General features: G+C 34.9%; 2 long non-coding RNA genes and 6 other non-coding genes across 8 annotated transcripts; 1 reads left to right on the top strand and 7 right to left on the bottom strand.

Moving 5' to 3' along the window:
- The first annotated feature begins 360 nt into the window (after positions 1-360).
- Positions 361-765, top strand: LOC145156564 (uncharacterized). The gene is made up of 3 exons (XR_013736800.1): positions 361-456; positions 567-630; positions 713-765. It is a non-coding gene; the product is annotated as an uncharacterized LOC145156564 (long non-coding RNA).
- An 8,268-nt stretch (positions 766-9,033) lies between these two features.
- LOC145159629 (uncharacterized) lies at positions 9,034-11,954 on the bottom strand. Its single transcript, XR_013737813.1, has 2 exons — positions 11,503-11,954; positions 9,034-10,928 (listed from the first exon to the last, which is right to left on the bottom strand). It is a non-coding gene; the product is annotated as an uncharacterized LOC145159629 (long non-coding RNA).
- Positions 10,536-10,629, bottom strand: LOC145161817 (small nucleolar RNA Z221/R21b). The gene has a single exon (XR_013738691.1). It is a non-coding gene; the product is annotated as a small nucleolar RNA Z221/R21b (small nucleolar RNA).
- On the bottom strand, positions 10,739-10,841 carry LOC145161816 (small nucleolar RNA R64/Z200 family). The gene has a single exon (XR_013738689.1). It is a non-coding gene; the product is annotated as a small nucleolar RNA R64/Z200 family (small nucleolar RNA).
- LOC145161898 (small nucleolar RNA SNORD18) lies at positions 10,896-10,972 on the bottom strand. The gene has a single exon (XR_013738756.1). It is a non-coding gene; the product is annotated as a small nucleolar RNA SNORD18 (small nucleolar RNA).
- On the bottom strand, positions 11,055-11,134 carry LOC145161810 (small nucleolar RNA Z199). Its single transcript, XR_013738684.1, has one exon. It is a non-coding gene; the product is annotated as a small nucleolar RNA Z199 (small nucleolar RNA).
- On the bottom strand, positions 11,198-11,282 carry LOC145161895 (small nucleolar RNA SNORD24). Its single transcript, XR_013738753.1, has one exon. It is a non-coding gene; the product is annotated as a small nucleolar RNA SNORD24 (small nucleolar RNA).
- Positions 11,335-11,437, bottom strand: LOC145161813 (small nucleolar RNA R12). The gene has a single exon (XR_013738686.1). It is a non-coding gene; the product is annotated as a small nucleolar RNA R12 (small nucleolar RNA).
- Positions 11,955-26,224: the final 14,270 nt, after the last annotated feature.

The raw sequence follows: 26,224 nt of genomic DNA, 5'->3' as shown, positions 1-26,224 counted from the left end.
TACGGGCTAATGGGAGACTCGTACTATGGGCTCGGGGGTAATCCAGTCTGTAAATTAAGTTGGGGACCCATTACATGTTGTTCAGTTTGTTATGATATGTTTATATGGACTGTATGTGTATCGGTATTTTGGGGGAACTCACTAAGCTCTCGGGCTTACAGTTTCAGTTTATTGTTTCAGGTACATCAGGGAATCGCGGCAAGGCGAAGGCGTGATCGTACAGCTCCTCATGTTTTGTCTGTGTTTCTGGAAAACTCTGATATTATACATTTTGAAAACAAAGTTGTAATGATTTTTAATGGTTCGAAATGTTTTTTTAAGTTTAAATTGATTTGAATTTTTGGGTGTTACAATATTAATCATTTCAATTTTTCAGCTAATGCTTTGGTGATGAATGATGACTGTCATGATGTTGCAACAGTGAAAGCATATAGCAATGTTGTTGGTACAGTTGAGGTAAATAACTAAATAAAAAATACACATTCCAATTTCCTTTTGATCTTTTTAAGCTCTCATACTTAATAGAGTAATGATATTATGTTTGATTTTTAATGCAATTCTTTTAGAGCCGAATTCTGGGATTTCTCAATTATCATGGCTTTGATTTCTTCTACGATTAAGCTCTCAATGGTATGTTGACTTTTGATTACTTTAATTATTTTCAAATACTTTTTAATTTTTTTTTTATATTTTTAAATTATTTCTGTTTTAGACACTCTCGAAACCAGTGGAGCATCCTTCTGAGCTTCCAAAGTGGAATTATGAGACGGTTAGGAGCGGGCAACGCCTAATGGCGTTATTATGACGTGGCCTCCAAACACAGCGTTATAACGCCTGGAACACCGCGCCCAGGTGGCGTTTTTACGCGTTACATTACGACGCGTCACCTTGGTAACGCTTGAAAACGGCTATTTTTTCGAGGCTCAACGTATACATTTCGTTTTTGAACCGTTGTAAAACGGTCAAAAAAAAATTAATTTTTTGAATGTTTTTACCTCTTTACGCCTATATATATATATATATATATATATATATATATATATATATATATATATATATATATATATATATATATATAATATATGAAATCATACTATTTCTCAAAATAGATTGAATATAATAATAATATTTTTTTAAGACGTCCAAAACATTAAGCTAATAGTACAAACAATCACCAATAAAATAATATTAAATTTTAAACTTAACCTCATTTAAACTAAATTGTACAAAAAATAATACAACATGTACGAGCATGTAATGCAATAATAAAAGATATTTCATTTTCACCCGCCTCTTTTATCTTTCATATTATCCCTGCTTATCTTGATCTCGACCTGGTCCTCCCCCTTTATCTTCGAAAATGAACCCAAAATTTGAAAACTCTGATTCTCCCTCATCCCTCCGTCTTCATCTTTGATAAATTCAAGATATACATTTTCTTCTTAATCTTCTCTATTCACTATTCATAGGCTTTCTTGCTCTAGGGTTTTCACGAGGTCTGTTTTCCATGCAGGTAATCGAAACCACCAATATATTGATGAACATACGTAACAAGGAGTAAAAAGATTATGTGGTTCTGTTCCCTTCCTTGCTCCACTCTGAATTACCTCATCCCCTTTCATATGTTTCAGTTCTTTCTCTTCAATCCAACTCCTCTCCACTCTCTCTAAACGACTCAACCTAATTAGCCGCAATCCCACCAACAACACCAAACTATTGCACCAGTCACCACCACCATTATGGTCTCTCCCAAAGAAAACCCCTAAACAGTTGTTTCCACCACCATGGACCAACAAGAATAGAAACAAAAACAATCAACATCACCACTCATTGTCACAGGTAGGACCTATGTCAGTCGCAGTTCTCTCTCTCTCTCTCTCTCTCTCTTCAGCAAAGAAGAATATATTTTATTTTGTTTTTGGTCGATTTAATGTGTTTATATTTATTTCTTTGGAGATCTGATCATGGATTAATATTCACTTAGTCTTTGCAGGTCATTCTTATCAGACTAATTACCACTCTTTAAAGGAAGCATTTTCTGGCTTTGGGTTCGTCATTAGAGGTAACAATAACTTGTAATATTGTGTGTAAGTGTGTATCTATATGTATTTTTATTCTATATGTATGTGTATGTGTTTGAAAATGTGTATATTTGTATGTAGGTATGCATATGTGTCTACTCGTGCGTGTATCTGTGTATAGATCAGGTTTGTGTTTCCTTTTTCTTGTCCTCTCTCCGATCTCCATTGTACATAAAAATCCTATTTTGATTTTATTTTAATCTGATGCATATGGCTTTTTCAAGGTTTACAGGTGCATTTTTCTTATTCGACATCATTCTTATCTTCCAAATGTGCTTGTTTCTTGAAATCATTCCTATTTCTCCTATAGTTGTTTGAAGATAAAGGTGGTTGGCACCCCTATAGAGCAAGTCCAATGTCTGGATTGAGGACCAAATCTTGCTTCTTACTAATGAAATTTTCCTTAAAACTTAGTTGGTTTGTATGGGTGTCCAAACTCCAAAATCAGTTATCTGAAGTTTTAGACTTCATGGCAGTGGCACCTGGTGGTTTTGTTGTGGGATTTCAGTAGACCTTTTTGCCAAAACCCAATTTAGTGTAATAGTTTTTTGTTGTTCATGGTTACAAGGAAGAGGCATGGGAAGTGGTTGAGCATATGAGTCATGAAGACATGCATTTGCAGGAAGTTAGTGAAAGCCATGGTGGAAAAGAAGTAAATGCCCTTCTTATTCTCTTAATTAACATCATACCCTAAAAACTTTATGCAATTTATAGCATGATATGATATTGGAGGCTAATATTGGAAAAATATTGGTTTCTCAATTTGTAATTAACTTGGGATTGGTTTTTGTTGGCAGTCACCGTTGGGTTTTCCCTTTATTTACTCAGAATTTATTTGATTTTAGTTGTCACAGGAGGTGCATGATCTTTAATGTGATTTGCTCATAACTTTTATTTTCTTGTTTTATTATTTTATTGGAACATGTAAAAGATCTGGTGGCGATGAAGCAATATAAAAGAGTCCCAATACAAAGGTATGATGCTTGCTCCTCTCACTTTTCTATTATTTGACTGAGATTACATAAATTCACTTCTTTTTGTTGTACTTGTACTGTTGTACATCTAAAAATCTGTAGATGGTCTTACTGATGTGTTATATAAAAGCTTAGATTTTGATTCTTAAAGAGATGGCAAATTCATAACTGAGATATTTGCCAGTTTCCCAGGTTCATATTTTCCTTTTGATTCCCAAGTTTGGATTTTTATTTTCAAATCCTTTTGGCAAGTTGCTAATTCTTTATTCTTTGATCATATAACATTTTTTTCGTTTTACTCAAGAACTCCAACAACCCAAAAAGATTATCAACGAGGCTTCTGGTGATAGCAATTGTGCTTTTTCAACTGTTCTTTAAACTAAACTAGGGGATTTCCTCCTCATGATTACATATGAGGATAAGAAGCTCAAAATCTTGAATATGTTATATGATTTTTAATTGGTGAGATTTTGTGTTTTTTTTCCATTTACATGTATTTTGCTAAAAAATGATGATGGTCATAATTTTGAATAGGGATTGTCATGCTCTGTTTGCTGGGGAAGTTTCCAAATTTGCTATCTTATTAGGGGATGCTTACAATATCCTTCACCACTTGAGTATTGTAAATGTACAAATTACATTTACTCCACTCTCACTTCATGTGGATCCACACATATATCCAATGGATTCTATAAATGGTATATATAGAAATTTTTACCTCTCCTTCAAATTTTAATTTATATATTTTCAACTAGAATATATGATGATCGAACAAGTAAGCCAATTAGAATTAATGTTCAATTTTGGTACTTTTTATGCTATGGGAATTTCATTAGTTCCACGTATTTATTCACATAACAGTGTGTCATAAGGACTTTTGATATTGCTTTAAATGCTTTACATTTTATAATTATAAAATTAATAATGGTTTTTGTTTCTTCAATATAGTGGAGAACTTGAAAACATGTCTTCCCTTTTAATTATATGGACTATTTTGCCCTTGGTGTGACATTAGTGTTTTTCTTCAATTCTGGTGTTGGCATTGCTTTTAACTCAAGACTCAGAGTCACTCTACATATTTGCTAAGTGAAAAAAGTTCATCCCTTGGTGAGAGAAGACCGTTTGAACCAATATTTGACGGTATTTCCCCTGGTGTTGCTTTGGTGACATTAATCATTTTTTGGTGGTTTTATGGTGCTGCCCTTGTTTACAAATCAAGACTTCACAACAGGAACTTTACATACTTATTATGCGAAGATATCATGGTTTATTGATTTTCTTGGTGATGTTTGTATTCAAGACTTTAGTTATCTTCTTATTTCATGGTTGCTGATCAGTAAGCAAGCACTTTGTGCATTGGTTTGTTGATATTGATAGTTTTTTCTCCCTTTTATGTTTATCTGAACCAACTCTTTGTAGTGTTTACTTTTTTGTGCTTTCAATGTGTTTTGTGTGTGTGTGTATGTATGTGTTATGCTTCTTGGGTAGTCAAATTCATGATCCAAACTTTAGTCGTGAGGTTATCTGAACAAATATTACTGTCCTACAAGGATAAGAAAACAATCACATGATCACTAATACCAGATATACACAACTGAAGTTGGCATTTACTTTTTTAATGTCATATATCCATAAAGACTTAATAAGATAAAATACAAAAAGGATCTTAAAATTCCTTGACATGAGGAACATATTTTGAAAAGTCATTGTGAAATTGAAAATCTGATAAAATTTAGGTTATTTTGTGAAATCACGTCAAATGTGTCTAGATTTTTTCTATTAAATCAATGAGATCAACTTTTGTTCATTTAAATGACATTTTCCAGTGTTCATATGAAATTGGAAATATAAAAATTTAGGCTATTTTGCGAACCCATATGTCAAATGTGTCAATATTTTTTCTATTAAATCAATGAGATCAACTTTTATCCATTTAAATAAAATGACAAATGCAGAAAACAAGCAAAATATCATACCAAATAGTTTGCCCAGCATACTAACCCTAACCATTAATGTTTAACATCTTACATTCAAATACATTCTCCACATCACGTAATGATGTTTGAAAGTCAAACTTAATTACATTAACCTCTAAAAGAGAAAGTGTGTACCTTACCTTAATAAATATTAAGCAAATAGAACATGAGGGTGACAATAGAAGCAACAGTAATAAATGTCAACAAGAAAAGTTTTACAACATCTAACAACTTCTAATCTATTTCCCAATTTGAATTACAAACCAATGTTTTAAAAATCGGCTTTTTAGTTGAACCGGTATGGTGATCGGTTCCCGATACAACCGGTTTGACCGTCGGGTCAACTGTTTCTATAATTTTCATCTTTTTTTTCTATTTTCCTACACATACATACATATATAAAGACGTTTATATGACAAACATATCTCCCCAAAGCTCATTGACATCAAACGCCCCATTTTAAGTCATCTGACATTTCAAAAACATACTTAATTAATAAGCAGAAATATATATATTTTTAAAAGATATGATATTTTGGTCGAGTACCAGTTGGCTACAAAATCTTCTTCCCAAGCTCCTATCAACTTGCCTAGCTACAACCATATCATATTCACAAATACAACCAAAGTTGGATTCTATTGTCTTAAACATATACTTTCCTTGAAACATAACATTTTTGTAAAACCACTTATCAACGAAACTATTGGTTGCCGCTCCTTTGCGCGGGCACACAACTAGTATATATATATATATATATATATATATATATATATATATATATATACATCCATTTTATTTCTTATCTCATATCAAACTACATTTCAAATTCTTTAAAAAATTTATCTTTTGAATACTATGGATCAAAACCCCAACACTCCTCCTCTAAACACAAATACACATCCGCCTCTCGGTTTTGCACAATACGAAATGTATGCGGACATCCTCAACACTCAAGGCAATTTTTTCAATCCCGTCTCACCCCTTCCACAAAACATTTTCAACCCATTTGGTACAATGCAACAAAATACCACACAACCACAACCCACCCAACAAACTGTAACCGAGACGCAAGCGGGGGGAGCGGAAAAAAACGGCCCAAAAAGGGAGATCACGAAGGAAAGGGAAAGCGGTTGCGGTGGAGCAATCGGAAGACGAACCTCCAACATGGTGGACAGCGGAGGAAGAGTACGCATTGGCGGTGGCTTGGTGCGGGACATCAAAAAATCCAACGCAAGGAAACGACATGCGAAGAGTTGCCTGTTGGGAAGCCGTGATTGGGAAATTTCGTAGCCTTTTGAATAAAGATGAAAATTACCGCAATCACGACATGTTGAGTAGCAAATGGACTCAAATAAGCAAGAAGTGCACTAAGTTGAATTCCGTCTACAACAAGTTTTCCTCGCACAAGCAAAGTGGTGCGACCGATTTTGACGTTTATAAAGCGGCGAGGGAGCAATATCATGTGGAGACCGGTCACGTTTTTTAGCACGAAAAAATTTGGGAGATTTTGAAGGAAGACCCAAAGTGGAATAAAACTGACACATTTACGGAACAACGATCAAAGAGGTCGCACGGCTCGGGTTCGGTCGATGTTTTGGACGCACGCACGAACATCGACCTCAATGCAGACACGGATGAGATACCGGACGACATAAACGACATTGAAGAGATCTCCCCTCCTCGACGACCAATAGGCCGCGACAAAGCGAGGCGTGCTCAACGGCACGCGGATGAAACGAAAGTAGACAACGAGAGCAAGCCGAAATGAAAAAAAAAAATTTACGAGCATAACGAAATCGCGCGTAAAAGATATGATTTGCAACGGGAACATTTTGAGTTCTTGCGTCGTGAAGCCGAGGACGATCGTATTGCAAAAGATTTGACAATTCTTCAAACTAGCGAGGATAATTTGCCACCGAGACGGTTGGAGACACTTCGAAAAATGAAGGCGAAGATTGAGCAGAAATATTTAGACGAAGATTAGTGTTTTTTTTTTTTTCGTTGTAATGTTTTTTTGCCACCGAGACGGTTGGAGACACTTCGAAAAATGAAGTACTGGACAAGCACCACGTGAAGGCAGTGAAGTTATCTTATAGTAAGTCCAGTTTAATAAATAAATAAATAAATAAAAAATTAACAAATTTCATTTTACTTGAAGTAATTATAATTATAATTTTATTTTTGTAGTCCCCAGCCAATCTTTAAGGACCCTTTCCGTGGTGGCAACATCCTGGTGACTTTATTACAATATCATGCTTTCAAGTTTCAACTTTTTTCTTAATATTTTGAAAATTTGTTATTTTCTTAAATTATCTATTTTGCTTCTTTTTGAAAGATAATCTGTCACACATACACACCACAAGGACTGCCTATCCCTACAAACAAACGTCGTAAGGCTGCTGACATTTTCAGTGATCCTAAAGTTGTAGCACAAGTTCCCTCGTAGGTTTTTTGAGTGAAAATTTTAATTATTTTTTCATAATTATCTTTGTTTTGAAGAAAAACTTATATACATTTTATATGATTTAAGGTTTGGAATTGAGCAAGAGTACACTTTTATTCAACAAGATGTGAAGTGGCCTTTGGGTTGGCCTGTTGGAGGCTACCCTGGTCCTTCGGTATAAATATTATCATATTATGCTGGAATCCACCATTCCATTCCTTTCCTGATTCCGGTTAACCAGATTCCATGGAAATCATTTTTATTTTTTATATATTAAAGTTATGCACCCTTTAGGAACAGTAAACTTCCTAAGGGGTTGGCAGAAATGGTCCCCTGTTTACAGGTATGGGTCCAATTTCGGCTTCATTTTTGTAACGGGTCATTTTTCAGCCAATTGTTTCCAGTGTTGGTTCAACAGGAAAACAAGTGACATAGGTTAGGTTTTGAACCGATATTTCACCAATTTGAATTTGGAAGGTTCATTAAATGGCTTGAAATTGGAATCCTACCAAATTGATTTATCTAAAATGAAATGAAAACCGACTAATCATTTATTAAGTTATTAGATTAGATTTTTAAGTTAGAATACAGGTCCATATATAAAGCCATATCGATCCAATTAAATAATAATTTGGTTGGTTCAAATTATTCAAATTTTATCTATATATATTTATCCATTTTTACGAACCAAATACGAAATGGTTATTTAATTGGATTTGATTGAACCCATCCATCCGACTAAATAGTTTTTAATCCAAAATAGTAATAAGCAGTAGGTTTGACAAAACGAACTATACAAACCTTTACAGTCTTTTCCATTAATTCATAACTCCTAGGTATCATAACGTAGAAATTGCAACATCAGCCAACTATATTCAATTTGGTTTTTAAAAAAAATACCCTTACTTACAAACCTGATCCAACTTGGCGCCAGCAGGGCCACTAATTCCTACTAGTTACAATTACTTGTCATGTTTATAACAAGAATTCTGTTGATGAACAAAATGACAGTTGTATGGATTTATCTTCTCTAACTTCATTTTGCTTATATCTTTTAATATCTTTGTTTTGAAAGGCTTTATTGATTTTTATATTACGGTGTGAATCTAGTCATGACATTTATAAAATTTGATGATGCTACTGGGACAAATAATATCCTTTTATATGCTCTCGGTGTATTAATAGTGGGAATTCATGGAAAGGGGAAATAAAAGTACATTTCACCTTGATTCTTAAACATGTAAAAGCAATTGGTTTCGGATCCTTTTAGTACTCCTAATTATCATTTCAAGCGTCGTTGATCAAAAAAAATATTTAAGTAGGTTAGTAGGATTGTTAGGAAAACAATATTTTAAATTTTAAATTTTATATTTTCAAGAACATTTGTATTATAAAAATGTAGAAGTATTAATAAACTATTGGTTGGATTAGCATGGTCCATTTTAGTAAAAAATATTGTTTTTACAATGATTAAGATGTTAATTGGCAAGGTTGATGTGGATGTCAATTGCTTCGATGATTTATTGTTATACAAATTTTGCTATTTTATCCCTTTGCTATTTAAACAAAATGTGTAAATTGCCCAAAAATATTTGAACACACCAGCAAACAAACAAAAGTAGATGAAAAGGTTCAAGAATTCAGAACAATTCTACTAAAAAGTGAAAACCGTAAGAGAACATAAAAATAAAACATTATATGATCTAATATGGCATGTGTTGATTCGATACAACTCTAGATGCTCTAGTGGTGTTTGGCTTAGCTTTTGAAAGGCCATAAGTCTTTTTAGGAAAAGATCAAATCTAGTGGTGTTTGGCTTAGTTTTTGAAAGGCCAAAAGTTTTTTTAGGAAAAGATCAAAGGGAAAAGATATTTGGCAAAAGACTTTTAAAAACTACTTTTAGATTTTTAGATTTTAGATAGAAGGAAAATCTAACTTTTGATTTTAGATAGAAGGAAAATCTAACTTTTTGAAAAAGTCAGGAGAACCTCACTTTTTGCAACTTTTCTAAAAAAGGCTTTTGACCTCTAAAAAGCTAAGCCAAACACCCCTATGGCATGTTTTGATTACGCACATAATTTAGAGTAATGACAAGCCTCACACACGTCTTATAAAGCAACTCCCCCCTAAGTGATAATAAAGATGATACTCAGGTGAATTGATTAGATTTTTTATAACGAAAGATATTTATTTTCTTAAACAGCTTGCAAATTAAACTATAAAAAAATGAAAATAAAAATCGTTCGTTGCAAGAAAACCTAATCAATCACCTTAACAACATCATCAAAACCAATCATTGAGTTATTGCATTATCTGAGGGGCAAGAGGCTGCTGAGTAGCATTTTGCCAAGATCCAATATACAAGAGACTACACAAGTATAATTCTTCATAATATATCGCATATGGCTCAATGTATGGGAAAATAATAGAAACATGAAAGTTCAGAATTCAAATTATGATCGTTAATTCTTTTAATAGGCGAATGAAAAGAATTCACAAAATCATATGGCCTCGATATAAAATGGAGACTTTTTGTTTCAAAAAATTATTCTAAATGATAGATAGAAAAGTATCAACAAAAACCGAGTAAAATTTACCAAAAACATAAGCCAAATTTGATGAAAAACCTAAATCTGAGATCGAATAAAAACACTAATTTTTGGAATTAAATTTATGCCCCCAGAACAAAGCCATCAAGAAATGGATCATAAATCTTTCCCCTTGTAGCCGAAAGAAGAGGCAATATAACGTAATCACAAGGAAACTACAAATCGTAATGAATTTTACATAGATATCAATCGATAAACCAACTTAAAAAGATATATTTATAATATTTCAATACATTGCAATTTTTTAATCATAAAACTAGAGGAACCATCAGAAACCAAATATTTATCCCCAAATGCTTATAAAAGCTAATCGGTCCGCATCATGGTTTAATTTCTACCAAGAGAAATTCCATCACATGGATCCTCATTAATCTACAAATTGTGATTCAAGATAGAATAAAAAAATCTAAATCAATAGATTTTTTTCAAAATAAATTTTTCAAAAATAAATAGGGCTCAGAAACAAAATATGGGTTATGAGAAAGTTTATCGATCACAATGAATATCAGAGTGGTGCATGACTTTCCTGTTTTATCATCACTGCCCCTTCATGAAATAAATAATCGTTTTATATAAGAATGATTTCAAAAGCATAATGAAAGTTCAATCTATTGTAATAATAAAAAAGAAAAAAAAAAACTTGCAATATTTTTCACATCTGCTCAGATTTATGAACTTGTAATCTCATTGTTTCCTTTGTTTGAAAGAAACTCTGAAGTCTGACATGTGATAAGTTTCATAATTCATCAAAACAGAATACAGAAAAAGTAATAAGAAAATAAAATAAGATCGAATTTGGAGAATGGAGAATGGAGATCAGAGTTTGGTTAATAATTTGTCGATCACTGAAATTCAGAAACACGGACCAATTAATTGCTCATCATATCTCAAGATAATCAAAAGATTAACATATAAGAAATAAAAATAGAAATGAAATAGGAAGAACAAGAAGCAAAATAGGGCTAAATGTTGAGCATCAGAGACTTAAATACTAATAATCATAAACAGTTTGTTCGATCATCTTGTTGCAGTTATTTTCTCATCACTTGACATAAATTAGTTTATATGAAAAGAATAATTTCAAAAACGAAATACGAAAACGCAGATTAGAAAAGGCCTCAGAGATCTTGGTGGATAATGAATCATCAAATGGAATAATCCCATCAAGAGTAGCAAATATCTTTCTTACATCAATGGCCACAACAGTACACAAAAAACTCGATTAAAGTGATTTTGATAAATCGTAGTATAATGAGTCAGAAATGAAGTTTAAGATCACCTTCCTCTTCAAATAAAAACTATTATAAAGAGAAAATCATTGGGAATCCGAATGATTTTTTTTCATCATGCTCATCCTTATAACAACAAAACAAGTTTTTTTTTCTTATAGACGAGATAAGAGAGTATGAATGTATCTACCTTGTCACCGAAAAGGCCTAGCTAAAGAGGAAGATCCGGAGCTAAAGGTAGCCACATATAGAATTCAAATATATGTGATCGAAATAGTTCATTTAGCCTAATGATAGATCCCTTAATCCATCGTTGAAATTGGACAACGATCAAGGAATTGCAATGTTAGGCTTAATGATAACACAATTCAGCAGATTGAAAACGATGATAACGATGAAGAACAAGTAAATCGAGCATTATTGAAACATAAATAATGATGAAAGGAGGATGCGATAATAGATTCTAAGCTATTGAGAAGAGATGAAGTAGCTAGCTGCGATTGAGGTGTTTGGTTGCGAGGAGGATGTATTTTATATGCAGATGTAAATTAGGGATGGTTGTTTAAAACCCTAACGCCTTGTTCTTGCGTTTTTCGATAAGGCTACGGCCCTTCTCGCTACAAGTACAAGGACTCGTTACACCCAAAGTGAGAAGAGATAGAAGTGGGGCAAAGGGTTGTCATTATCTTATTTTTTTTTCTATTCTACTTTTTTTTCCAAAATAAAAGCTATTAAAAATACATCATATGGATGCTACCATTTTCTATCTTTTTACAACTTGGATGTTATCATTTTCTCTATCTTATGTGTCTTTAAAAACTCATACGTGGCTTCGAAAAATCTGATGTGGCGGCATGCTAAGCATGCTACCACTCCCTTCGGTAGGGATGAAAGTGGATCCAAACCTAGACCAGATCGGAAACCGGAATCGGTTAACGGAATTTTGCAACATCGGAAACCGGACCAGTATATACAAACTGGTTTTGGTTCGGTTCTAGGTAAAGTGGGTCTAGAACCGAAAAACCCATAAACATTAAAGTGGTTAGAGTGGAACCGAGTAAAGTGAGTTTAGAACCGAAAACCCCAGAACAACCAGAATTTTTTGGTAATTACTTAATGGGTTGAACTTTGAAAATTTCTATATTACTTCGGGGCACTGTAAGTCATTAAATATGAAACTAAAATTGACAAAACTATACTCTAAAATCATTTACAAACTCTAAACTATACTATGGAAAAATCGCATGCCAATCCGACTTTAAACAAATGAGATGTGCATGTTTTAAAATTTTCACAAAATACAAAGTACAAAAACAAATAGTTGAAAAGTTGAAAATTTCCAGCTTTGATATCCCGACTTCGGGGGACTGTAAATCATTGGCTATTAAACAAAAAATGAAAAAAGTATAGTCTAAACTTATCTACAATCTCTACACTACAAGTTGGAAAAAAAACTGCTTGTCAATCCGATTTTGAACGAATTAGATTTGTATGTTTTAACGTTTTCATAGAATAAAAAAAGAGCTGAAAAACTGAAAACTTTCAGTTTTGATATCTCGACTTTGTAGGACTGTAAGTCATTAAATATTAAAACAAAAATGACAAAATTATAGTATAAACTCATGTATAAAATCTAAACTACAAGTTGGAAAAAACTCTGTATCGATCCGACTTCAAACGAATTAGATATATATGTTTTAACATTTTCACAAAATACAAAAATAGCTGAAAAACAAAAAACTTTCAGCTTTGATATCTTGACTTTGGGGGGCTGTAAGTCAGTGAATATAAAACAATAAATGACAAATTTATAGTCTAAAACCATATACAAACTCTAAACTACACTCTGGATAAAATTGCATGTCAATCCGACTTCAAACGAATGAGATATGTTGTAACATCCCGATTTCCAGGTATGAGAATTTTTATTAAAAAGGCAAATTTTCCTTAGAACTCGTCGAGTTGATGGCCTCAACTCGACGTGTTGAAAGTTTTTGGGCTGCAGATCTTTTTAGACCAACTCGACGAGTTGGTGAGGAAAAACTCGATGAGTTGGTGGCTGGTTAAGAAACCCTAATTTTTAGGGTGTCGCACCCTATTTAAAGGCCTTAAGTACCCCTATGGTATTTCATTGTGGTAATGTTGGTAAGTTTTTAGACTTGTTTCCATATCACAACCATTCTTGGGCATATGCTAATCACTCCTCGGACCAGCATAGTTGATCAGGCTATGCCACTCCCAGGACTGACCATATATCCCCGAGCTTACTTGTGATATTCAACAATCGTAATACTTTTGTTTTTGTCGTTGTGACACTGATTTTAGTATGAATGCAGGCATGTATACTTAATTAAATATTTTATTATTTAAAAGTATAAACTCTTGGTCAGAGTATTTTATCCCATTGTATTTATAGTTAGTATATCTTTTATGGGTTGATATACTCAATTCACTATAAACAAAGCTCTGATACCAATCTGTCACACCCCAAAACCAGGAACGGCGGAAACGTTCAGGGGTGGAGGACGTCATGTAAGTATCATAACAGTGCAAAGTAGTAAACAAGCAACAACATCATCCATTTCATTAAAAGTAAAGTTTTAATACATGATGTGTTCTTTCATTGTAATAAGACACCAAAATATGTAAACAAAATAAAGATGAGTCTTGTCTGTGCTCCGTCTTCTCAAAACCCTGGTCATCGTACCTGTCTACTGGTGACCTGTGAATACAAGTTATTTTGAAAGTGTAGATCAGCATAAAGCTGGTGAATTCATAAGTATTATGGTGTCATTGATTCGAAAAGCTGTTATGAAAGACTTGTAAATGTTTAATGAAACATTTAGTATAAGTGTGAAAACCCTAGAAAATCCCATATTTCCTACTAGTATAAAAAGTAGTCTTCTACCAAGACCCGAATGCTTTGAAAGTTTGCATTTCTGTATCAATGAAGATTTTTCCCTGTACAACTATTATTATAAAAATATATAGTCTACCTCATCGTTTATGTGAATGTGTCACAAAATAAAAGTAATAGGGAAAATTATATAATCATTGAAATCGTATCCTTTTGCCTTAGGATAAACACGGCGTGGAAACTCGCCGAACAGTACAACCGAGATCATCCGTCGATGAACAGGTCCCGCTGTAGCTAGCAGCCAGGTGTAGGATGGTCAGTTCCGTATAGTATATATAGTATTTCTCTCTGTATAGATATAGTATTTCTCTCTGGAAACATGTAATAGTATCTCTTCGTATAGTAGTATAGACTCATGAATGAACTGACTCTTGTGTAATTCCTTGTAATAGGAATAGATATAGTATTTCTCTCTGGAAACATGTAATAGTATCTCTTCATATAGTAGTATAGACTCATGAATGAACTGACTCTTGTGTAATTCCTTGAAATAGGAATAGTAATTTGTATCCCCTAAACTATACCTATAATAGTTTACTGGAATGTAAATTGAATGTCCAAGTAGGTTTATACACCCTTGCTACTCAAGAGTGTTGGAACTGAAGAAAGAATGAACGCTCTCATATCAATACATATATACATGAAACATAAGTGTATAGATATGGTTTTTAACAGTAAATTGAAAGAGGTTTTGTAAAACATTTGAGAGTTTTGAACAATAAATAATAATGACTTGATGTCAGTTTATAAAATAATTCAAAAGTAATTTGTTGATAACAAAGTAAAAATAACTGAAAAGCATTGTATTTATCACATTTTGAAGTATGTGAAATCAGTTGTTTGAAAACACAGTTATAAATCACATGTGATTGATTATATAACTTCCTGTTTTCTACTTGTATTCCCCCCCCCCCCATGAAAGCATTTAAAATCATTTAAAAGATTGATTAAGGAGGTATGAACTCACCTGTAGTGAGTAACTCGAATGAAAGATCGATATAAGATTGTTGGGTGTCAATTGGAGTCTTGAGCACAAACGAATCCTATTTAACATATAAATACACATATATGAATACATTCAATGTATACAACCACCCAAAAGTGATAGGGACACGCCTTAGGGACATAAAAACACTTAGAATTAAGTGTTACCAAAACCTATGGTTGTATATAAGGGGTATATGGCTATACAAGGGAGTGTATGGTCAAAATACACAACATTTGAGTGTGTGCGGCCAGGGTGGGTGTGCGGCCGCACATTCCCTATGGAATGTGCCAAAACGTATTTTAAGGCTTTATGACTCATCTAGGAAGGTTTCGTACTTCATGCTTCAGCCTTATAAGAAGTTTATTGCCATTTTTGGTCCTAAAAAGGGTGTGTGCGGCCACCATGATGTGTGCGGCCGCACACCCTTGATGAACATGATAAAATCATGTTTTTCTAGCATATCATCAAGTGTTCTTAGCATATAACAAGTTATGATAAGTGTATACACGTTATAGAGGCTTGAAAGGGTGATTAAGGTCCAAAACTAGTGTGTGTTCTTGGTGTTCTTGGTGTTCTTGACTAAAAATGGATGTTTTCATGGATCAAACCAAAGGGTTTTGCTAGTTAGGGTCGTGTATCAACAAATAAAAAGGAAGGATTACTACCTTTTTTGAAGATCAAGATGAAGATTTGGATGATACTTGAGAGGATTTCGAGTTCTAGCTTTGAAGAAGTGGAAAAGTGTTCAAAAATAACTAAGTATTGAATATATAGGGGAGAGTGTGCGGCTGGGATGGGTGTGCGGTTGGCTGTGTGCGGCTGGCTGGCCGCACACTCGGGTGTGCGGCCGCACACACCTTGTGTTGGTGTGTTTGGCTCATTTGCAAGGTGTTACACTCACAAAACTCATCCCACGACTCATACCCTGATTATACTAGATTTTAAACACTCTAATTGACTCTAAACAGTGCTAGAAAATAGCAAAAACGAGTCTGACCTTCCTTGATTTGAATAAGTGTATAAGATAAAAATTTCGGATTGTCACAATGTATCATAGAAATCAAAGTAACACACAACCATTTCATTAATATTAAAGTGTTTACAAAGTATGTGATTCACAAAAGTTAGACTCCAAAAGTAAATAACAAAACAAGACATGAAGCTACTATGCTCCATCTTCTGAATCCCAGTGCGCGTACCTGTCTACTAGTTCCTGAGAATACAAGTTATTTTGAAAGAGTAGATCGGCATTTAAGTTGGTGAGTTCATAAGTATTTTAGTGATGTAAAGTAAGTTGTAAGTTCTTTTAGAAAAGTTCGCCTATTCCTCCATAAGATCCTATACCTTCTGATATGATGAAAGATAAGTAAAAATGGCTCTACAATCCCTTCTACGAGTACTAAATGGATACAAGTTATATTGAATCCAGATCAAACAAACAATCGATTGTGTGAATCTGCCCTAAGCCCACAACCAAACAAGGAACAAGGAATGAGGCGGAAGTCACACATCCCATTGTTTGTTAGATCTTCGTTGTATATAACCCTGGCGTATTCATTTGGTACTTACGAAGTTAATAGTAATAGTTCCTTTATATTTGATGAAAACATTCTTTAAGAAAAACCCTTATTTCCTTTAGTAAAAATGGTAACCCCAATAGTTCCTTCTATAATCACTTAGTTTATACTAGCTATATATAATCTAATATCGAACGGATAGTTAGTTGTGTGAATCTGCCCTAAGCCTACAACCAAACAAGGAACAGGAAGTAAGGCGGAAAGCGCACATCCAACTACCTATCAGATATTAATTATATATAACTCTGATGTATAAACTAGGGTATTATAGAATTAACCATTAAAGGTCCTTTAAGTTATACTGGTTTAATAAAATGGATTAAACCCTTTACTGATAAGTTTCTAGTTTAGCCTACTAAGTGTTCTATCTAAAAAGTATATGTTTGTACTAGAAAACGGTATATTGAATTACTCCTTATGATTACTTGGCGTATACGGAATATATATAGCTAAGATCGAATAGATAGTAGACTGGATGCATCTGCTCTAAGCCCACAACCAAACAAGGAACAGGAAATGAAGCGGAAAGCACACATCCTACTATTTGCCGGACCCAATTAATATATATCTCTGATGTATCTACCGAGGAATCATAAAGTTAGCATTATAGGCCCCCTTCTAACTTATTGTACTAAGACTCGACTGTCCTGTTTGTCCTTTGTAATGATGAAATTATTCAGTAATGTTGTAAAAGTGACTACTGAAGCACTAACTACCTTAAAGCCAATTTGTTAATTAAGGTTAAAAATGTTATGTGGTTATAACCATACTGATATGACACGTGTTTTAACACGACGACCTAATGGCGCCGAAACTGATGTGATATTTGTCACCCGTAGACTTGCAAGTCCCACTGTAGCTAGCAGAAAGGTGTGGGGTGTCAATCTCATATAGATCTATACACAAACTGTAGCTAGGAGACTCTAGTTACAAAACGCGACCTAACAAGTATATTGCTAAGTCGTGAAGTAGTGGTTTCACATTATTGTTATAGTATTCTTGTATTTGTTTAGTATGTTCCTCCCTGTTTCTCTTTATAGTATGTTCCTCTCTGTTTCTCTTTATAGTATGTTCCTCTCCATTTCTCTTTATAGTATGTTTGAACTCCTAAACTATACCTATTATAGTTTACTAGTATGTTTGTTTGAGCTGTTACTGATTTGAAGAAAAGACTCATTTATCTACTGAGTTATGATTGTACTTTAAAAACAAAGTTTTATAAACAACAAAGTGACATAACTTTAAAAGAGTGTTTGAAATGATTTGATCACTTATAAAAGCATAAGAAATCCTTTAACGTGATGGTTATCACAAATAACATTTACACAATTATCATTGTGTTCAACTTGTATTCCCCTCTTAAAAGCATTTAAAACATTTAAAAGATTGATTATAGGGGTATGAACTCACCTTATGTGGGTGATTCAATTGAAGGTTCGCGTAAGGATGAGAAGTTCCATGAATGAATTCCCGAAACACAAACGAGTCCTAAATGACATATAATGGCATATATAGGCATGTAATTAGTGTTTAACACCACTAATATGAAGGGAAACACCCTTAGGGACTAGGAAACTCTTGAAATGAAGTGTGACAATCACATGTGATTGTCTAAAGGGAGTTTACGGCCAAAGGGAAGTGTGTTCACGGCTACACTTGAGTTCACGCCCAAGACTCTATGTGTTCACGGTCAAAGGATAGTTTACGGCCGTAAACACTCCAAAATGATGCATTTTGGATCTTGCTTCTTGCTTGTAGGGTGTTTGTCTCATGAGGATACAAGAGTTTCTAGTGTATAACAAGAATATGGAAGAATTCTTACGATTTGGAGGTGTTTGGGAGTTCACAGCCACCAAGAACAAATGTGTGTTCTTGGTGTTCTTGGTGAAAGGATGATGATCTTGAAGATCTAGACAAAAGAGATGATTTCACGGATGAAATCATAGGGTTCTACTAGATTAAGAAAGTTATCAAGAAACAATGGAATAATCACTTACAAAATTGACGATAAATCGATGTGTTCTTGATGATACTTGAGAGAGAATGGAAGTTCTTGACTTGAAATTGTGAGAAATGATGAAAAATGAAGGGATATCATCCTTATGGAAGGAGTTCACGGCTAGGAGGGTGTTTACGGTTGTGAATAGAGTTTACGGCCGTAAACCCCATGTGGTTGGCTTTCTGGTTCGGGTGCAGCCTTCTGATCTCGAGCTAATACTTCATAACACTCAATCCTTAAGTGTAATAGGCTTAGAACTCATTAGAATGACCCTTAACAAGGATAGAAGGCAATAGAATTAAATTTGACTTTTGGTTGATTGAACTGACTTTACAAGATAAAAAATTTCGGGTTGTCACATCATCCCCCCGTTAGATGGAATTTCGTCCCGAAATTAGCTTTCTTAGCAGTACTCCTGGGGTTGTGCTCCTCTGATTGGCAGAATACTCGCTCGTAGACCCGGGAAACTTTGCCCTTACGCTCATGATAGGATTCATACCTGGTCCATCTATCATTATATGGTATATACAAGTCGTATATAATTAAGATTAATAAGACGGTCAGATGTGCGACTCTGCCCCAGGTCCACAACCAGACAAGAAACAGGAGATAGGGCGGAAATACACATACTAAATATGCATAATCATAATTATATACCACCATCGCGTATACACTTAATAGTGATAAGTGGGCTGTATTTGTCCTTAGCCTATGTGCTTGAACTTGATCTGCTGGACGAGTGGTAGTTCGGGAAGGTCTGTTGAGTATATGGTCGTCAAGGTTTCGGAAGGCAACATACTCCTCGCATGAGTACTTTGGGTTTAGAAGATAAGAGACAAAGCTGAGGTCTAGGTCGGGTTGTCGTTACGAATGACGAGGGTTTCGTGAATTTGACGGTCGAGGCGATGGAAACATATGAACTTAGTATGGTGAGGACCACGCCAATCCATGACGAATGATGACAACAGACTCTTTAACGAAACAAAAGTTAGGCCGATTTGAAATAAACGTTTGTTATACGACGGTGTATCTCTAGTGTGCTCGATAATGTACTCTGTGTAAACGTTCTAGTGCTTTCTGTTTTCTCCTTGATATTACCACTGCCACAAATCGTACCGCGATGAGCGAGTACTAACAGTTTAAGTGTTTTGATAACTAGTGTCGATACTCTATATTATGATCCTCCTCGGTACCTCTATGATCGCCTGACATATACAAGTTATGTATAATTAAGATGAATAAGACGGTCGACTGAGCAACTCTGCCCTAAATCCACAACCAAACAAGGAACATAAATTAAGGCGGAATCACTCACTCTAAGTCTGCAAAATCTTAGCTATGCACAACCCTGATGTACATACTAAGCCATCATAGCTTCCCTAAACGAATCTTTAGTTCTCTTGTGAATGTTGTGACTTGTTCAGATGAGGGAGTTATTATAATTACTTTTAAATGTTTTCCCCAAGTTTTAATCTTATATAAATATAAATTAAATTTTAAAGTAATTCTTATTTCGAAGACGTACTGCTGGTCGCTGGGGACTCTGGGGTAGATTCTCCTGCGGTGATCATCAGAATCCGTCCATCCGCTCCTGAGTTCTTCGCTATCGGGGCAGTCCCTCTTGTAGTGCCCTGTCTCACCACAGCCATAGCAGGTCTGGTTTACTTCTATTCCGTGGACTTGGGAGATCGGTTGTGCCGGTGCCCTGCAGAACCGGGCGGTGTACCCCTTTCTGTGGCAATTCAGGCATTGCATTTCCCGACATACTCCGGTGTGGTGGTAGTTACAACCATCACACTTCGGGAGAGTTCTAGCATATCGACTGGCAGATGCTGGAGTAGCAGGTGTTGTGGCGGCGTATATAGTACCCATTTGTTGCTCCTGCGGGGTTTCCTGTGTTGTTCGCTCCTTCCTCTTGTTCCCCGACTTTCTCTTATATTTCCCTCCCTTTGATGGCTCGGGAACAAGGACCTCCACGCCATGGCGGACTCCATGGTCAATGAGTCGCTGAGCCAGGCGTTTGGCACTATCGAATGTAGTTGGGTTAGAAGACAGTACATCTCCTTGAATCGGGGTAGATAAACCCCAGATGTACCTTTCTATCTTCTTATTTTCCAGGGTAACCATCCCGGGGCATAGTGCTGCCAGGTCGCTAAACCTGTCAGTGTAGGTCACTATGTCTGAGCCGACCATGGTATGCTCCCATAGTTCTTGTTCCAACTTTTGAACTTCGCCCCTCGGGCAGTATTCTTCCAACATCATCTCTTTTAGGTTCTCCCAACCTATTGAGTTAGACACTGATAGGGTCAGTGACTTAACATGGCTATTCCACCATGTTAGGGCTCTGTTGTAGAAGGTGCAGGCAGCAAACTTAACTTTGCTCCCTTCTGGGCACGAACAGATTTCGAAGACCGAATCTGTTTTCTCGAACCATCGCATCAGAGCAATGACTCCCCCGTTTCCATTAAAGGATTTGGGTTTGCAGTTCATGAAGTCCTTGTACGAACACTCTCGTGGGTGTCCGTGGGTAACTCCGGGGTTGGTTAAGTGGGTACCGGTACCAATTCCGTTGGTACCACTTTCGCTGATGTGCGTTAGAGCAGTTGCTACTGCGGCTGATATCGCTGCTTGGAGAGCAGCTGGATCGAATTGTAGAGGAGGTAGTGGAGTTTGAACTGGAGTTATTGTAGTAGTGCGCCTGTTCGATCTACGAGGAGGCATCTTGCTAAAAAGAATACAAATATGAGATGGAAATAAGTCTATAGCAGTGGATATGAGCCGAAAGCTGGTAGACTAAGTTAACCTAGTTCTGAATGTATCTGGTTCTGACTTTCATAGGGTTCTGGAAACAATTCATAAAGGGAGTCTATATAAAATAAACTTTATGAATCAGAAGTAGCTATCCTCGAATGAATTTCTGGGAATAGAATAACTGATACTAGTTGCACGAAAAAGAAATAATCCTACCACATAATGTGAGCAGTGTAATCACTAGCTCACTAGGTCAACCAAGGTTATTGTTTATTAGTGTGACGCATAGGACGTTTTAGTTTCTTCGGCTGATCCTTCTCTAAAAACTTCTCATGAACCTGCTCTACTTCCTCCTTGACTCTTCTGCTGACTACTATGATGGAGTGGTTACACATATCTGGGTTTGTCGTGCGAGAATGGAAGTGTCTAAAGAATCTATGAGATTTAAGTGATACATTATGGGGTGATCCTTACTGGGTCCTCCTATAATCGTGCAATGTATACAAGTTGTATATAATTTAAGATTAAACAGATCTTCCAATAAGTGATCCTACTCCAAAACCACAACCAAACAAGGAACTGGTAGTGAAGCATAGATCACAAATTCTAAGTCTATAAAATCTCAATTATATAAAACCTTGGAAGTATACACTCCGGAATCATAGACCTACGAGAAGGGTCTTTAAATTATCACATAAGTTATTTATATAGTGCCTAAAATACTCCTATAGTATTTTAATGTAATGAACTTGGTATGTTTTAAACTTGTTGTTGTCTTATAGTATCATAAAATACTCCCATAGTATTTTAACTTTATGTACTGATCTAGAAATCCCTTTAATAGAGTTATGTAAGTTTTAAGACCGTTGCAACACCACCTCACTCCCAAACACATGTCAGTCACATCTCAAATGAATATAGTTGATCAGGCTATATTGGTCTCAGATATGATTACATAACTGTTCAGGTTTGACCGTAGTGTTCAACCGTTAAATACTTATGTTATGTTCTTCTTGTGATACTTGTTCTAGTATGTATATATGTATAAGCATGTATGTATACTTTTATAAGGTATTGTTATATCTTTTATAGGTTGATATACTTAGTTCACTATAAACAATGCTCTGATACCAATCTGTCACACCTCCAAACCGGAACGGCGGGAACGTTCGGGGGCGGAGGACGTCATGTTTAGTATCACAACACATGTATCATAGAAATCAAAGTAACACACAACGTGACCTCCAGGAGACTCTGGTTACAAAACGCGACCTATCAAGTATATTGCTAAGTCGTGAAGTAGTGGTTTCACATTATTGTTATAGTATTCTTGTATTTGTTTAGTATGTTCCTCCCAGTTTCTCTTTATAGTATGTTCCTCCCAGTTTCTCTTTATAGTATGTTCCTCCGTGTTTCTCTTTATAGTATGTTTGAACTCCTAAACTATACCTATTATAGTTACTAGTATGTTTGTTTGAGCTGTTACTGATTTGAAGAAAAGACTCGTTTATCTATTGAGTTATGATTGTACTTTAAAAACAAAGTTTTATAAACAACAAAGTGACATAACTTTAAAAGAGTGTTTGAAATGATTTGATCACTTATAAAAGCATAAGAAATCCTTTAACGTGATGGTTATCACAAATAACATTTACACAATTATCATTGTGTTCAACTTGTATTCCCCCCTTAAAAGCATTTAAAACATTTAAAAGATTGATTATAGGGGTATGAACTCACCTTATGTGGGTGATTCAATTGAAGGTTCGCGTAAGGATGAGAAGTTCCACGAATGAATTCCCGAGACACAAACGAGTCCTAAATGACATATAATGGCATATATGGGCATGTAATTAGTGTTTAACACCACTAATATGAAGGGAAACACCCTTAGGGACTAGGAAACACTTGAAATGAAGTGTGACAATCACATGTGATTGTCTAAAGGGAGTTTACGGCCAAAGGGAAGTGTGTTCACGGCTACACTTGAGTTCACGGCCAAGACTCTATGTGTTCACGGTCAAAGGATAGTTTACGGCCACACCAAGTGTTTACGGCCGTAAACACTCCAAAATGATGCATTTTGGATCTTGCTTCTTGCTTGTAGGGTGTTTGTCTCATGAGGATACAAGAGTTTCTAGTGTATAACAAGAATACGGAAGAATTCTTACGATTTGGAGGTGTTTAGGAGTTCACGGCCACCAAGAACAAGTGTGTGTTCTTGGTGTTCTTGGTGAAAGGATGATGAGCTTGAAGATCTAGACAAAAGAGATGATTTCACGGATGAAATCATAGGGTTCTACTAAATTAAGAAAGTTATCAAGAAACAATGGAAGAATCACTTACAAAATTGACGATAAATCGATGTGTTCTTGATGATACTTGAGAGAGAATGGAAGTTCTTGACTTGAAATTGTGAGAAATGATGAAAAATGAAGGGATATCATCCTTATGGAAGCAGTTCACGGCTAAGAGGGTGTTTACGGCCGTGAATAGAGTTTACGGCCGTAAACCCCATGTGGTTGGCTTTCTGGTTCGGGTGCAGCCTTCTGATCTCGAGCTAATACTTCATAACACTCAATCCTTAAGTGTAATAGGCTTAGAACTCATTAGAATGACCCTTAACAAGGCTAGAAGGCAATAGAATTAAGTTTGACTTTTGGTTGATTGAACTGACTTTACAAGATAAAAAATTTCGGGTTGTCACAATTTTTGTTCTCAAAAGTTCATAAGAATTTTTTCCAATCTTCAAACCATCTTCATACAATCTTCAAATATTCATATTCTTGCCCAGTAACCTCATCAAACTTTCCCAGGAAAACTCCTTCAAACCTTGTAAGTAACCTTACACAAACTAGTATTATTTAACACTTAAATTCTTAGTTTATCTAATTTGCACATGTATTATGTATTTAAAACAAATTAGGATACGACTAGTTTCGCGTGTTCTAACCTGAAGAACATTCCTATCATTTCGTAAGCCAGCCAAGAACACACCTGAGGTGAGTTCATACCCCTACAGTTTTTACGGTTTTTCCATGTTTTTAAGGGGAGAATACAAGTAAAACACAAGAAAACTTGTGTTAAAATACGAACCGTTACATTTATATTTTTTTTACAAAATATAAATATACATATGGATACATGTTTGATTATAATAAAACTTTAACCGTTTTGTAACATGTCGAGCAAAAAGGGTATAATTATATAAACGAACATATGGTGATTTAATTTCATTCTATTATCATGACAAATTGATAACAACATACAAAGGGTTCACAATTTCATCGAAACATTTATATAAATGATAATATGTATAGTTTATGGAACATACACACTATTTTACCCTGTTGAGGGCACAACAAATAATTATTTAAAAGAACAATTATTTTTCACATTATGTAAAAACGATGAAGAGGTAATACATACAAATATTACAAGAAAAAGGGATTTCACTACACTATACGTAAACCATTAATATAGCTTTGTGAGACACGTCTTCAAGTACTTACCTAAGTACCAACAAAAGTCTTGTTTTTATAACCAGAGTCTCCTGGAGGGAGAGCATGACAATTGTGTATAGATTTATACGGGACTGACAATCCCGCACCTAAACTGTTAGCTACAGTTAGACCGGCAGGTTTGGGGTGACAAATGTCGTACCATTCCGACACCTGAAGATCGTCGTAACAGGCCATCAATCATTAAGTATGGTTATAATAACTTACAATTGAGTATTAATAATATGTTTGGTTTACATACATACATTCGAATGGTTATTTAGATAAAACTATGCTATACTACTATCCATACAATATCGTTTACATTTTTGGTAACATGTATTTAAAGAATTACATTCAGATAACTCTACACTACGCTATTTTATAGTACAAATGGCAGTTCCAAGTACATACGTTAAAATGATTTACACATATACAATTACAGATACATTATTTTCCAATACAATACAGTTTACATCTCTGGAAACATACATTCAAATGACTTTATATATGTATAAAACTACATATTACTATTTTAAGTACGGAAAATACTTGTACATTTTAGCCTTGGAATATTTAAGACTACATTACATATAAAAGAAAATAGTTGATTTTCTGGAAGAACATACTATCATTTTCTAGGAACAAAGACACATATTTCTCATACAAAATGCTTATGAACTCACCAACTTAATTGTTGACACTCTTTTCAAAACCACTTGTATTCTCAGGAAATCAGTAGACAGATACCCTCTCAGGTTTTGTGAAGACGGAGCTTAGTATTGTAACATCCCAAAAATACAACCCAAAAATTTTCGTTTGAAAACTTTACTAAATCATCACATCAAATATTAAAAGATAAATCCATGGATCATGTGTCTCAAAATGTCATAATAAGTTTCTCAAATCAACTGATGTCAAAACATATCAAAATATCTGAATAAAACTCCCAGGAATAACTGAAGCTGTGGTGTGTGCCATGCCATCATCCCGAGCTCTTCCCCTTACTAGCGGAAGTACCTGAAATCAAAAACTGAAACTGTAAGCACAAAGCTTAGTGAGCTCCCCCAAATTACCACATACCATACAATATCATATAAAGCAACTACTGGGCCTTGCCCACTGCATCGGATCGAAGTCCGGAAACTGCATCGGACCGAAGTCCGGAACTAACCAGGGC

Source organism: Lactuca virosa, chromosome 2 (genome assembly GCF_052849685.1).
Source record: "Lactuca virosa cultivar CGN04683 chromosome 2, Lactuca_virosa_CGN04683_v6, whole genome shotgun sequence".
Classification (NCBI taxonomy): Eukaryota; Viridiplantae; Streptophyta; class Magnoliopsida; order Asterales; family Asteraceae; genus Lactuca; species Lactuca virosa.
This window is presented reverse-complemented; position numbering and strand designations above follow the sequence as displayed.